The 15,999-nt window shown below is 37.1% G+C and overlaps 1 pseudogene; it reads right to left on the bottom strand.

Annotated features, from left to right (window-relative positions):
• Nucleotides 1-14,550: 14,550 nt before the first annotated feature.
• On the bottom strand, nt 14,551-14,648 carry LOC112132831 (U6 spliceosomal RNA; annotated as a pseudogene).
• Between the last annotated feature and the right edge of the window lie 1,351 nt (nt 14,649-15,999).

The raw sequence follows: 15,999 nt of genomic DNA, 5'->3' as shown, positions 1-15,999 counted from the left end.
ATTTGTTTTCTGGTTGTTTTGTGGTCTTTCTTCTTTCCTGTCTTCCTTTTAGTGATGGTGATTTTCTCTAATGGTATTATTTAATTTATTGCTTTTTAATTTTTGTGTATCCATTGTATGCTTCTTGATATAAGGTTACCATGAGTCTTGCAAACACTATCTTATAACCCATTATTTTAAGCTTAAAGCAACACTATTTGAATAAACAAACAGAAAAGCAAAAATAAAACTAATAGCAACTGTACATGTCAGCTTCATCCTCCTACTTTTTAACTTTCGGTTTTTCTATTTATATCTTATTGTACTATGTCTTGAAAAGTTTCTGTAGATATTACTTTTGATGGGTTAATCATTTATTCTTTCTGCTTAAGATTAGTTTACACACCATAATTACAGTGTTATACTATTCTATGTTTTTCTGTGGGCTTAATATTCTAGGGACTTGTGTACCTTCAGATGATTTCTTCTTGCTCATTAACATCCTTTTCTTTCAGATTAAAGAGCTCCTTTAGCATTTCTTGTAGGACAAGTCTAGTGATGAAATCTCTCAGCTTTTGTTTACCTGAGAAGGTCTTTATTTCTCCTTCATGATTAAAGGATATTTTCACCAGGTATACTATTCTAGGATAAAAATGTTTTTTCTTTAGTATTTTAAATGTGTCATGCCTCTCAATTTTGCCTATCAATTTTCCACTAAAAAGTCTACTGCTGAATAGAGCTCCATTGTATGTTATTTGTTTGTTTTCCCTTGCCACTTTTAGGATCCTTTCTTTATACTTGACCTTTGGGAGTTTGATTCTTAAATGACTTCAGGTTTCCTTTGGGTTAAATCTTCATGTCTATTACCTTCTTGTAGTTGAACACTGATATCTTTCTCTAGGTTTGGGAAGTTCTCTGATATTATCCCTTTGAATAAATTTTCTACCTGCATCTCTCTGTCTTTCTCCTCTTTAAAGCCAATAACTCTTACATTAACTGAGCCAGCAAGTCTTAGTGCCCAAGGCCAATGGCATACTCCCTGGGTACTGCTGCTTTTTATTCAGGGCCCAAAGCTCTTTAGTCAGCAGGTGATAAATCCTGGCCCTTTTGAGATTGTTTTTTATTCTTTTTTTTTTTGTATTCTCTGTGTATTTTCAAGTAGCCTGTCTTCAAGCTCACTAGTTTTTTCTTCTGCTTGATCAATCTGCTATTAAGATACTCTGATGCATTCTTCAGGGTGTCAATTGCATTTTTCAACTCTAGAGTTTTTGCTTGATTCTTTTAAATTATTTCAGTCTCTTTGTTAAATCTACCTAATAGAAATCTGAATTCCTTCTTTGTGTTATCTTAAATTTCTTTGATTTCCATGAAAACACCTATTTTGAATTATCTGTCTGAAAGGTCACATATCTCTGTTTCTCCAGGATTGGTCCTTGGTGCTTTATTTAGTTTATTTGGTGAGGTCATGTTTTCCTGGATTGTCTTGATGGTTGGTGCCTGGGCATTGAAGAGTTAGGTATTTATTGTAGTCTTTGTAATCTGTTTTTTATTTTATTTTATTTTATTTATTTATTTATTTATTTATTTTGTGCCCATCTTTCTTGGGAGGGCTTTCCACGTAGTCAAAGGGACTTGGACCCCAAACCCAACAATACTATAGTTTTTGCAGATTTGTAGAAGTACTGCTTTGGTGGTCTTGAATAAGATCTGGAAGAATTCTCTGGATTACCAAGCAAAGACTCTTTTTCTTTTCCCTTACTTTCTCCCAAACAAACTGAGCCTCTCTCTCTGTGCCAAGTCACCTGGAACTGGATGGGGGGTGGTGATGAAAACACCCCTGTGGCCATCACCACTGGGACTGTGCTGGGTCAGACCTGAAGCCGGGACAGCACTGGGTCTTCCCCAAGGCCTTTCTCTTCAGGGTGGAAAGATTCCCTGGCCTTGGACATGTCCAGAGATGCTGTTTGGGAGCCAGGGATTGATTAGAGTCAAAGACCTTAGCAATTTACCTGACATTTTATTCTGCTGAAGCTAAACTGGCACTCAAACCACAATACAGAGTTCTTCTTGCTTCCCTCCAAACTCTTTTCCCCCGCCCTATTTTTACAGGAGACTCTCCCTGTGGCCGCCACCACCACTGGCCCATGGGAGGTTCTGCCGGGCCACCACCAATGTTCACTTAAAGCCCAGGGCACTTCATTCTGCTTGTGGTGAATGCTGCCATGTCTGAGATTCACCCTTTAGGACAGTGGGTTCCCCTTTTGCCCAGGGCAGGTCCAGAAATTTACAGTAGTCCAGGCCTGGACTTGGGTACCCCAAGGGACTGCTTGTTGTTCTACTCCACTGGCCAAGCTGTTACCTACATTGCAATACAAAGTCCTCTTTACTTTTTCATTGGCTTTTTTTTTTTTTTTTTTCAAATAGAAGCTGTCTTTTACCATAGTCACCACAGGTGGAAATGTGGTGGGTCATACCTGAAGTCATCATGTGTCAGTGCCCAAGGCTCATTGCATACTCCCTGGATATTGCTGTATTTTATTCAGGACCTAAAGCTCTTTAGTCAGTAGGTGATGAATCCTGCCAGGACTGGGCTCTTCTCTTCAAGGCACTGAGTTCCTATTTTGCCCAGAATTTGTCTAGAAATGTCTTTTGGAAGCTCAGGCCTGGAATGAAGGCCTCATAATTCTGCCCGGTACTCTATCCTATTGTGGCTGAGCTGGTATCCAACATTCAAGAAAAATTCCTCTTTACTTTTCATTCTACTCTCCTTAACTAGGAAAAAGGAGTCACTTTTATTGCTATGAGCTGCACTGTCTGGGGTTGGGGGAGAGATGGTGCAAGCACTCCCTTAGCTGTCCCAGCTGGTGTCTCCCTAGATTACATGCCACCCTAGTCCATGTGCTCTAAGCGCCGCTTAGGAGTTGCCTAGGAATTACAGTCTTTGTGTCCTAGACTGCCTTTTAAGCTTACTTAGGATTGCAGAGCTCTTCAGCCCCCAGTAATAAGGCTGCTGAGAAACTCAAGTTCTGACTGCTGGGATGGGGTGCTTTCCCCCTTGGTATGGCTGGTCCAAATCCTCTCTCCACATGCAGGTGCTGGCTGAACCTGGCATGACTTTTTTCTCTGCTGTGACAGGGAAGCACTGGGTTTAATGTAAAATACCCCAGTTTCTGTGCTCTCCCTTCCCAAAGTACACAGATTCTATTTCTGTGTCACATGGTGGATGCTGAGGGCTGTGGGAGGGGTGGCATCAGTGATTAAAGACTGTCTCTGCTGTCCTCCTCAGTGTCTCTTTCAGGGATATGAATTTAAAACCAGGGAGTAGGATTGTTCACCTGATTTGTGGTTCTTGTGATAGTGCTTTTCTGTGTTCAGATAGTTGTTAAAAATTTGGTGGTCTGTAGGCTTCTACCCAACCACCTTGCTCCACCCTCATGAGCTTTTTAGAAAAATGCCATGTTAGCTGCCATTCCTGATCCTGGACTCTTCAGGATAATCTTGACCTGCTACAGTTCACATTTCCATGTAACCGTGTCAGTGATGATACACTTGAAGAGACTTGCTGCAGGTTTGGTACTGATAGCTGCCATCAAAGTGAATCTTTTCATATGATTTAGGGGTCATGTGTGTGAAGAGTCTTATTAAAAATTACCTTAAAGGTCTAAGGGGCATTCTTTGGCTTTGGGAAAGAAGGATACGGCTCTGGAAAGGATAAAAATGAAAATGGTCTGTCTCATATGTTCCTCTTTCATCTTTCAATCCTGACTTTCTAGTTCAGAGGTTTCCAAATACCCATTTATAAACCAAAGTTGATTTGTAACCATATTATTCACATTTTGGTGAGATAAGAAAAATGTGTTTATAAATTTCTTTTAGGGAACTATGGTGATGATTAATGATAATCTGGAAAGAAAATAATTGCTTGTCAAAATAAAGTTTTACAATCTTCTGTATAGTCATTAAAACTTTTGTGGGACTTTTCCTGGTTCATTACATACAACTGTTTGGGCACTGCTACCATAGTTCACCAGAATTTAGACTCACTGAATTGGACAATTATCTCTGCCCTATGGTCCAGGGTCTAGACAGATGCTAATAGCAATTTTCCAGCCTAGTAGATTTCATTTTTTTCTTTTTTTATGTGTAAATTTCAACTTATATATTTTAGATTCAGTGGGTATATGTGCAGGTTTGTTACATGGGTAAAAAATGTTACCTATGATGCTGAGGTTTGGGGTACAGATGATTGTGTCACTCAAGTAGTAAGCATAGTTTCCAATAGGTAGTTTTTCAGCCCTCCTCCCACTCCTTTTCTCTCTCCTCTAGTTTTCTCTAGTGTCTATTGCTCCCACCTTCATGTCTGTGTGTACCCAAGGTTTAGCTCCCACTTATAAGTGAGAACACACAGTATTTGGTTTTCTGTTTCTGCATTAATTCACTTAGAATAATGGCCTCCAGCTGCTTCCATGTTGTTGCAAAAGACACAATTACATCATTATTTTTACAACTTTTATAAACATGTTTTATTTGTTTTTCTTATACCATCAGAACTGAAACTACTGACTATCATTTCCCTCTATCAGAAAAATCAACATAAAACACATACTGATGCTTCTTTTAAAAAATAGCAATTTAAAAGGTAGTAGCAACAGGCATTTGATATCTTTTCCTTCTAAAAAAACATTCAAGCTTAGGACAACATGGCACCAAGAGTGTTATGATTATTCGTTAGAGATTTTCATCAGTCCCTGTACCAGTTTACATGACAATACAGCAAGATTCAAGGATTAATGACAGACAACATATGTGTCATAAGGAATAATACATAGTACCAATCCTTAAAAAAGTCATTGTCTCAGTGTAACTGTTAAGTGTTCAAAAAGACATCTAAGCACAGCAGCAGCCATCCAGATTAGATCCCATATTTGTTGCATATCTTTCAGAAACTGCCAATCAAAGCCGAGTTTTGCATTTTGGCTTTGTGCTACATAGAATCAGTTGCTACTCAGTGTTTAGCTTCCACTTATAAGTGATAATATGTAGTACTTGAATTTCTTTTCCTGTATGAATTCTCTTAGGGTAATGGCCTCTAGCTCTATCCATGTTGCTGCAAAGGACATGATTTCATTCTTTTTAATGACTGCATAGTATCCCAGGGTGTATGTTTACCACATTTTTCTTTTTTTTTCTTATTTTTATTTCAATAGTTTTTTTGGAACAGTTGGTTTTTGGTTACATAAATAAGTTCTTTAGTGGTAATTCTGAGATTTTGGTGCACTCATCACCTGAACAGTGTACACTGTACCCAATGTGTAGTCTTTTGTCCCTCACCCCTCTCTCAAACTTCCCCCAGAGTCCCCAGACTCAATTATATCGTTCTTATGCCTTTGCATCCTCATAGCTTAGCTCTCACTTATACTTGAGAACATACAATATTTGGTTTTCCAATCCTGAGAGTTACTTCACTTAGAATAATGGTCTCCAACTCCATCCAGGTTGCTGTAAAATGCCATTATTTTATTCCTTTTATGGCTGAATAGTATTCCATTCTGTCTCTTCACCACATCTTTATATGCTTGTTGGTTGATGGGCATTTAGGCTGGCTCCATATTTTTGCAGTTGTGAATTGTGCTGCCATAAACATGTGTGCAAGTGTCTTTTTCATGTAATTACTTCTTTTCTTCTGGGTAGATACCCAGTAATGGGAGTGATGGATCAAATGATAGTTCTACTTTTAGTTCTTTAAAGAATCTCCACACTGTTTTCCATAGTGGTTGTACAAATTTATATACCCAGCAGCAGTGTAAAAGTGTTTCATTTTCACCACATCCATGCCAACACCTATTTTTTTTTTTAATTTTTAAATTATGGCTATTCTTGGAGTAGTAAGATGGTGGTATCTCACTGTGGCTTTAATTTGATTTCTCTGGTCATTAGTGATGAACACTTTTTCATGTTTTTTGGCCATTTGTATATCTTTCTTTGAGAATTTTCTATTCATGTTCTTTGCCCACTGTTTGATGGGATTATTTGTTTTTTCTTGCTGATTTGTTTGAATTCCTTATAGATTCTGCATATTAGTCTTTTGTTGGATGCATAGTTTTCGAAGATTTTTTTCTCACTCTCTGGGGTGTCTGTTTAATTTGCTGATTTATTTCTTTTGCTGTGCAGAAGCTTTTTAGTTTAATTACATACCATCTATTTATCTTTGTTTTTGTTGTATTTGCTTTTGGGTTCTTGGTCATAAACTCTTTGCCTAAGCCATTGTCAAGAAGGGCTTTTATGATGTTATCTTGTAGAACTATTATGGTTTCAGGTCTTAGATTTAAGTCTTTGATTCATCTTGAGTTGACTTTTGTATAAAAATCTACACGTGGCTTGCCACTTATCCAAACAGCACCATTTGTTGAAAAGTGTGTCCTATCCCCACTTCATGTTTCTGTTTGCTTTGTTAAATATCAGTTGGCTGTAAGTATTTGGCCATATTTCTGGGTTCTCTATTCTATTCCATTGGTCTACATGCCTATTTTTATACCAGTACCATGTTGTTTTGGTAATAATAGCCTTGTAGTATAGTTTGAAGCCAGGTAATGAGATGTCTCCATTCATTTTCTTTTTGCTTAGTCTTGCTTTGGCGATGTGGGCACCTTTTTGGTTCCATATGAATTTTAGGATTGTTTTTTCTAGTTCTGTGAAGAGTTATGGTAATTTTATGGGAATTGTATTGAATCTGTAGGTTGCTTTTGGCAATATGATTATTTTCACAATATTGATTCTACCCATCCATGAGCATGAGATGTGTTTCCATTTGTTTGTGTCATTGGTGCCTTCTTTCAGCAGTGGTTTGTAGTTTTCCTTGTAGAGATTTTTCACATCATTGGCTAGGTATATTCCTAAGTATTTTATGTTTTTTGTAGCTGTTGTAAAAGGGATTGAATTCTTGATTTGTTTCTCAGCTTGGCCGTTGGTGATGTATAGCAGTGCTACTGATTTGTATACATTGATTTTGTATCTTGAAACTTTACTGAATTCATTTATCAGATCTAGGAGCTTTTTGGATGAGTCTTTAGGGTTTTTTAGGTATACTGTCATATCATCTGGGAACAGTGACAGTTTGACTTCCTTTTTAGTGATTTGGATGCCCTTTATTTCTTTCTCTTGTCTGATTGCCCTGGCTAGGTATTCCAGTCCTATGTTGAATAGAAGCTGTAAAACTGGGGATCCTTGTCTTATTCCTGTTCTCAGGGAGAATACTTTCAACTTTTCCCCATTCGGTGTTATGCTGGCTGTGGGTTTGTCATAGATGGCTTCTATTACCTTGAGGTGTGTCCCTTCTATGCCAGTTTTGCTGAGGGTTATAATCATAAAGGGATGCTGGATATTGTCCAATGCTTTTTCTGCATCTATTTAGATAGTCATATGATTTTTGTTTTTAATTCTGTTTATGTGATATATCACATTTATTGACTTGTGTGTGGTAAACCATCCCTGCATCCCTGGTTAAAAAAAAAAAAACTCACTTGATTGTGGTGGATTATCTTTTTGATATGCTGTTGGATTTGGTTAGCCAGTATTTTGTTAAGGATTTTTGCATATATGTTCATCAGGAATATTGGTCTGTAGTTTTCTGTTTGTTATGTCCTTTCCTGGTTTTGGTATTAGGGTAATACTGGCTTCATTTCAGCCATTTTAAATTTAGGGAGAATTCCCTCTTTCTCTATCTTTTGGAATTATTTCAGTAGGATTGGTACCAATTCTGTGAATGTCTGATAGAATTCAGGTATGAATCTGCCTGGTCCTGGACTTTTTATTGTAGTTGTTGGCAGTTTTAAAATTACCATTTCAATCTTGCTACTTGTTGGTCTCTTCAGAGTTTCTGTTTCTTCCTGATTTAATCTAGGAGGGTTGTATATTTCCAGTAATTTGTCCATCACCTCTAGATTTTCTAGTTTGTGTGTGTAAAGGTGTTCATGGTAACGTTGAATGATCTTTTGTATTTTTGTGTTATCAGTTGTAGTATCTTCTGTTTCATTTCTAATTGAGCTTATTTGGATCTTCTCTCTTCTTTTATTGGTTAATCTCACTAATAGTCTATCAATTTTGTTTATCTTTTCAAAGAACAAGCTTTTTGTTTTACTTACCTTTTTTTGTTTCGATTTCATTGATCTCTGCTCTGATCTTTGTTATTTCTTTTCTTCTGCTGGGTTTGAGTTTGGTTTGTTCTTGTTTCTCTAATTCCTTGAGGTGTGTGTGACCTTAGATTGTCTATTTGTGCTCTTTCAGACTTTTGAACATAGAAATTTAATGCTATGAACTTTCCTCTTAGCAGTGCTTTTGCTGTATTCCAGAGGTTTTCATAAGTTGGGTAACTATTATCGTTCAGCTCAAATAAATTTTTAACCTTTGTATTCATTCGATTGTTGACCCAAAGATCAATCCAGGGCAGATTATTTAATTTCCATGTATTTATATAGTTTTCAGGGTTCCTTTTGGGGTTAAGAGGATACTTGATATAATTTTGATTTTCTAACATTTATTGAGATTCATTTTATGGTCTATCATATTGTCTATCTTGGAGAATGTTCCATGTGCTGATGAAAAGAATGTATATTCTGCAGTTGTTGGGTAGAATGTTCTGTAAAGTATCTGTTAAGTCCACTTGTTCTAGGGTATAGTTTTAAGTCCTTTATTTCTTTGTTGGCTTTCTGTCTTTATGACCTGTCTATGGCTGTCAGTGGAGTATTGAAGTCCCCCACTATTATTGTGTTGCCATCTATATCATTTCTTGGGTCTAGTAGTAATTGTTTTATAAATTTGTGAGCTCCAGTATTAAGCACATATATATATTTAGTATGGTGATATTTTCCCATTGGACTAATCCTTTTATTATTGTATAATGTTCCTCTTTGTCTTTTTGAGATGTTGTTTCTTTAAAGTCTGTTTTGTCTGTTATAATAATAACTACTCCTGGTCACTTTTGGTTTCCATTTGTCTGGAATATCTTTTTGCATTCCTTTACCTTAAGTTTTGAGTCCTTATGTGTTAGGTGAGTCACTTGGAGACAGCAGATAGTTGGTTGGAAAATTTTTATCTATTCTGACATTCTGTATCTTTCAAGTGGAGCATTTAGGGCATTTGCATTCAATGTTATATTGAGATGTGAGGTACTGTTGTATTCATCATGCTAGTTGTTGCCTAATACCTTGTTTTTTTTATTGTGTTAGTGTTGTATAAGCTCTGTAACATTTATGCTTTAAAAATATTCTATTTGTTTTTTGATATTTTGTTTCAAGATTTAGAACTCCTTTTAACATTTCTTGTAGTGCCAGGTTAGTAGTGGCAAATTCTCTCAGTATTTGTTTGTCTGTAAAAGACTTTGTCCTTTATTTATGAAGTTTTGTTTTGCTGAATACAAAATTATTGGCTGACAATTATTTTGTTTCATTAGGCTAAAGATGGAACACCCATCTCTTCTGGCTTGCAAGGTTTCTTGTGAGAAATCTGATGTTAATTTGATTGGGTTTCCTTTACAGGTTATCTAATGCCTTTGTCTCACAGCTCTTGAGATTCTTTCTTTCGTCTTGACTATAGATAACCTGATGACTACATACTTAGGTGATGATCTTTTTGCGATGAATTTCTCAGGTGTTCTTTGAGCTTCTTGTATTTGGATGTCTAGATTTCTAGCAAGGCCATGGAATTTTTCCTCAATTATTCCCTGAAATAAGTTTTCCAAACTTTTTGATTTCCTCTTCCTCAGGAACACCAATTATTCTAAAGTTTGGCCATTTAACATAATCACAAATTCTTGGGGACTTTGTTCATTTCTTAAAATTCTTTTTTCTTTGTCTTTGGGTTAGTTTGAATGCCTTATCTTCAAGCTTTGAAGTTTTTTCTTCTACTTGTTTTAGTCTATTGATGTAACTTTCCACTACATTTTGTATTTCTCTAAGTTTGTCCTTCATTTCGAGAAGTTGTGATTAGTTTTTCTTTATGATATATATTTCTCTGGAGAATTTTTTATCCATATCCTGTATTTTTTTTTCAAAATTTAAGTTGGTTTTCACTTTTCTCTGGTATCTTTTTGAGTAGCTTAATAATCAGCATCTTAAATTCTTCATCTTGCAATTCAGAGATTTCTTCTTGGTTTGGATCCATTGATGGGGAGCTGGTGTGATCTTTTTGAGGAGTGTTATAGAATGCTGTTTGGTCATATTATCATAATTACTTTTCTGGTTTCTTCTCAGTAGGGTAGCGTATTTCAGTGGAAAAGTCTGAAATACAAGGCCTACTGTTCAGATTCTCTGGTCTCATGGAGTGATCCCTTCATGTGGTGCTCTTTCCCTTCCCCTAGGAATGAGTCTTCCTGAGAGCTGGACTGCAGTGATTGTTATTGCTCTTCTGGATCTAGCCACCTAGTGGGGCTAACAGGCTCCAGGCTGGTGCTGGGGAATGTCTGCAAAGTCCTGTGATGTGGTCCAACTTCAGGTGCCCCAGCCATGGATACCAGCACCTGCTCCGGTGGAGGTTGCAGGGGAGTGAAATAGATTCTCTTAGAGTGCTTGGTTGTAGATATTTTTAGTGTGCTGGCTTTCTCAGTGTCGGTTATGCTAGCAGTGAAGCTGTCATGCAGACACACTCAGGACCCCTGTTAGCCAGGATGCTGCAGGCATTAGAATTAGGTATTGTCTTCTCCTTCCTGGTATCAGGGTTATTCTGTCATGAGTTGCTGTAATGATCTGAGTTGGTTGGCCTTCAGCCAGGAGGTGGCACTTTCAAGAGAGCACCAGCTGTGTGGTAGTAGTAGGGGGACCAAAGCTTGCCCTAAATTAGTCAGTGTAAGTATTTTAGTTTCTAAGGCAGTGGGTGGGGTCATAGAACTCCCAAGAGTTTTTATCTTTTGAGTTTGACTATGAGAGTATATAGAGAAGTACCATCAGGTGGGGGAAGGTTAGGTGTGTCTGGGCTCAGGCTCTCCTTAGGTGGGGCTTGCCATGGCTACTGTGGGGGCGAGAGGGTGGTTTTTGGGCCGATGGGGTTATGGTCCAGAGGGGATCTTGGCTGCCTCTGCTTTGTCAATATAGTTCACCAGGGAAATAGAGGACAGCCAATAGCGAGAGGCCTCACCCAGCTCCCATGTGGTTGATGAGTCCAGTCTTGCTCCTGCAGTGCCCTGCTCAGACCTTGCCCCAGGCTGTGAGCTTCCCCACTGAGAAAGCAAGTCTGGCTTTTGGACCTCACCCCTCCCTGCCTGCCCACTTCATTGGCAGCAGCTGCTGGACTTGTATTTGCGGTAGCTCCTGCTCATCTCCCAGACTCTACAAAGGAAAATCATGCCCAGTCAAAACCACTACCAATTTCAGTTGGAAGCTTCCTTCACCCTGAGACCTCTCCCCTATTCCTCTGGCTATCTTCCCCTAGGGACCCTGTGAGATGTAGTCAAGGATGGCTTCTCTGGACGACCTGGAGACTGGGAGTGCCTGCAAGGAACTTCCCACTGCTGCTTCTACTTTTATATTTTGTATTTTGCATAACTCTTTAAATCTATTTCAGCTCTAAGTCAGGCGAAATCCTTCCCCATGATCTGTGTTTTCAGATTCCCCAGTGGGTATGTGTGTTTGGAAGCAAGTTTTTCCTTTCTCACACTTTGGGAACTCACAGTTTTTTGCTTGTCTTGTGGCATTTGCAGTGGCATGCTGCTGCTTTCAAAGGATCTGTGAATTATTTTCGTTTATTCGGTACCTTCCTGCAGTGGTTCTTGGAGCAAAAGATCACAGTATGAGTTTCCACACACTATTCTGTCTGTCCAAGTGGGAGCTGCACATTAGCTCTATCTCCTATCCACCATCTTGTCCCCTTAATCACATTTTCTTTATCTAGTTCACTGTTAATGGATATCTAGGTTGATTCCATATATTTGCTATTTTGAACAGTGCTGTGATGAACATACGTGTTAATGTGTCTTCATGGTTTCTTGTATAGTGTCCTTTGCTGTGTAGAAGATTTAGTTTAATTAGTTTCCACTTGTCACTTTTTGTTTTTGTTGCATTTGATTTTGGAGTCTTCATTATGGCAGATAATACAGGGTTTTCTAGGTATAGTATCATGTTGTCTGCTAAAAGAGATAATTTGACTTTCTCTCTTCTTATTTGGATGCCTTTTATTTCTTTATCTTGCCTGATTCCTTGGGCTAGGACACTCTGTACTATTCTGAATAGGAGTGGTGAGAGTGGGCATCCTTGTCTTTTTTCAGTTCTCAAAAGAATGCTTCCAGCTTTTATCCATTAAATATGATGTTGGCTGTGGGTTTGTCATGGATTGCTGTTATTATTTTGAGCTATGTTCCTTCATTGCCTATTTTATTGAAGGTTTTTAACATGAAGGCATGTTGAATTTTACTTAAAGCTCTTTCTACATCTATTGAGATGATCATGTGTTTTATTGTTTTTAGTTTTGTATATGTGATGAATCACATTTATTGATTTGCTTATGTTGAACCAACCTTGCATCTTAAGAATAAAGCCCACTTGGTCATGGTAGACTAGCTTTTTGATATGCCGCTGGATTGTGTTTGCTAGTGTTATGTTGAGGATTTTGTGTATCTATGTTCATCAGGAATGTTGGCCTGAAGTTTTCTATTTTCACTGTGTCTCTGCTAGAGACTCAATATGCTGGCCTCATAGAATGAGTTGGAGAGGAGTTCTTCCTTCTCGTTTTTTGGGAATAACTTTAGTAGGATTGGTACCAGCGCTTCTTTATATGTCTGGTTGAATTCCACTGAGAGTCTTTCTGGTCCAAGGCTTTATCTGGTTGGTAGGTTTTTTATTATTGATTCAATTGTGGAACTCATTATTGATCTGTTCAAGGTTTTAGTTTCTTTCTGGTTCAATCTTGGGAGATTTTATGTTTCCAAGTATTTATCAATTTCTTCTCTAGGTTTTCCTGTTTGTGTGTCTGCAGGTATTTACAATGGTTTCTGAGGGTTTTCTGTGTTTTGTGGGTGGCTGATGATGTTCCCTTTGTCATTTCTGATTGTCTTTATTTGGATCTTTTTTCTTTTTTCTTTATTAGTTCAGCTAGTGGTTTATTAATGTTATTTGTCCTTTCAAAGAACTGTTATGTTTGGTTTCATTGATCTTTTGTATGGGTTTCCTCATGTCCATTTTATTCAGTTCAGCACTGATATTTGTTACTTATTTTCTTCCACTAGCTTTGGGGTTGGTTTTGCTCTTTTTTGTAGTTCCTCAAGGTGTGTCATTAGGTTGTTAATTTGAGATCTTTCTAACTTTTTGATGTGGGTGTTAGCACTATAAATTTCTTCTTGAAACTGCTTTAGCTGTGTTCCAGAGAGTCTGGTATGTTGCAACTTTGTTTTCATTAGTTCCAAAGAATTTCTTGATGTCTGCCTTATTTCTATTCTTTATTCAAAAGTCACTCAGAAGCATATTTTTAAATTTCCATGTTATTGTATGCTTTTGAGAGATCTTCTTGGTATTGATTGTTATTTTTACTGTGCAGTGGTCCAAGAGTGTGGTTAGTATGATTTCATCTTTTTTGAATTTGTTGACAGTTGTTTCATGGCTGAGTGTGTCATTGATGTTAGAATATATGCCATGTGCATATGAGAAGAGTGTAGATTCTGTTGTTGTCAGGTGGAGTATTCTGTAGATATCCATTAGGTCCATTTGGTGAAATGCTGAGTTTATGTCCCGAGTATCTTTGTTAATATTCTGCCTCAGTAATCTGTCTAATACTATCAGTGAGTTGTTGAAGTCTCTTACTATTATTGTGTGATTATCTAAGTATCTCAAGTCTCTAAGAATGTGTTTCGTGAATCCGGGTTCTCCAGTGTTGAGTGCATATATATTTAAGAGAGTTAAGTCTTCTTGTTGAATGCTTTATCATTATGTAATGCCCTTCTTTGTCCTTTTTGATCATTGTTGGTTTAAAGACTGTTTTGTCTGAAATAAGACTAGCAATGACTGCTGTCTTTTTTGTTTTCCATTTGCTAGGCAGATTTTTCTCCAACTCTTTATGTTGAACCTATGAGTGTCCTTGCATGTAAGATGGATCTCTTGAAGACATCATACAGTTGGGTCTTCCTTCATTATTCACTTGACACTCTGCCTTTTAAGTGGGGTGTATGGTTCATTTATATTCAAGGTTAATATTGATATTGGTGGATTTGATCCTGTTATCATACTGTTAGCTGGCTGTTGTGTACACTTGACTGTGTAGTTGCTTTATAGTGTCAATGGTCTATGTACTTGATTGTGTTTTTGTGGTGGCCTGTAATGGTCTTCTGTTATCATGTTTAGCACTCCCTTAAGCACCTTTTCTGAGGCCAGTTTGGTGGTAATAAATTGCCTTACCATGTTCTTGTCTAAAAAGGATTTTATCTCTCCTTTACTCATGAAACTTGGTTTGGCTGGATAGGTTTTGTTCCTTTTTTTAAATACTTTTTTCTTTATTTTGGTCTGAGTTGTTTCAAAGAACTGGTCATCAAGCTCTGAGATTCTTTTTTTCCTCAGACTAGTATACTCTGCTGTTCATACTTCCAATTGTGTTATAAAAAATATGCAATGCTTTACAAATTTGCATGTCATCCTCACACAGGGGCCATGCTAACCTTCTCTGCATTTTTCCAATGTTATTAATAGTATATGTGCTGCTGAGGTGGGTACTACATTCTTTTTCACAGCTATGTAGTATTCCATGCACCATATTTTCATTTTCTAATCCACTGTTGATGGACACCTAGGTTGGATCCGTATATTTGCTATTGTGAGTAGTGCTGCAGTGAACATACAAGTATAAGCGTCTTTTTGCTAGAATGATTTATTTTCCTTTTGGTATATACCCAGTAATGGGATTGGTGGGTCAAATGGTAATTCTATTTTAAGTTCTTTGAGAAAATTTCAAACTGCTTTCCATAATGGATGCACTAGTTTATATTTCCACGGTATATAAGCATTTCCCTTTCTCCACAACCTTGCCAGCATCTGTTATTTTTTGACTTTTCAGTAATAGCCATTCTGACTAGTGTAACTCATTGTGGTTTTGATTCCCATTTCTTTGATGATTAGTGATATTCATATGTATGTCAGTCATCTGCATGTCTTCTTCTGAGAAATGTCTGTTCATGCCCTTTGCTCATTTTTATTAGGGTTATTAATCTTTTGCTTGTTGAATTGTTTAAGTTCCTTATGGATTCGGGAAATTAGACCTTTGTCAGATGCAATGTTTGCAAATATTTTATCCCATTCTGTAGGTTGTCTGTCTTCTCTGTTGATAGTTTCTTTTGCTGTGCATAAGCTGTTTAGTTTAATTAGATCCCACTTGTCAATTTTTGTTTTCAGTACAACTGCTTTTGAGGACTTAATCATAAATTCTTTGCTAAGTCCAATGTCCAGAATAGTATTTTCCAAGTTTTCTTCTAGGATTTTTACAGTTTGAGGTCTTCCATTTAAATATTTAATCAATCTTAATTAGTTTTTGTATATAGTGAAAGGTGGGGGTCCAGTTTCATTCTTTTGCATATGGCTAGGCAGTTATCTCAGTACCATTTATTGGACAGGGAATCCTTTTTTCAATGTTTATTTTTGACAGCTTTGTTGAATATCAGATGGCTGTATGTGTGTGGCTTTATTTCTGGTTTCTCTATTCTCTTCCTTTAGTCTATATGTTAGTTTTTGTACCAGTATTATGTTGCTTTGGTTACTGTAGGCTTATAGTACAATATAGTTTAAATTCAGGTTATGTGATGAATCTGGGTTTGTTTTTTTTGTGTAGGATTGCATTGGCTATTTGACCTCTTTTTTTGGTTCTGTATGAATTTTAGAATAGTTATTTCTAATTATTTGAAAATTGATGTTATTTAATAGGGATATTGTTAAGTTTGTAGATTGCTTTGGGCAGTATGGCCGTTTTAGCAATATCAATTCTTCCAATTCGTAAGTGTGGAAGATTTTTCCATTTGTTTATATCATCTCTGATTTCTTTCAGCAATGTTTTTAAATT

Source organism: Pongo abelii, chromosome 2, assembly GCF_028885655.2.
Source record: "Pongo abelii isolate AG06213 chromosome 2, NHGRI_mPonAbe1-v2.0_pri, whole genome shotgun sequence".
In the NCBI taxonomy this organism is placed as follows: domain Eukaryota; kingdom Metazoa; phylum Chordata; class Mammalia; order Primates; family Hominidae; genus Pongo; species Pongo abelii.
Note: the sequence above shows the minus strand (reverse complement) of the source record. Positions and strands in the feature narration are given on the sequence as shown.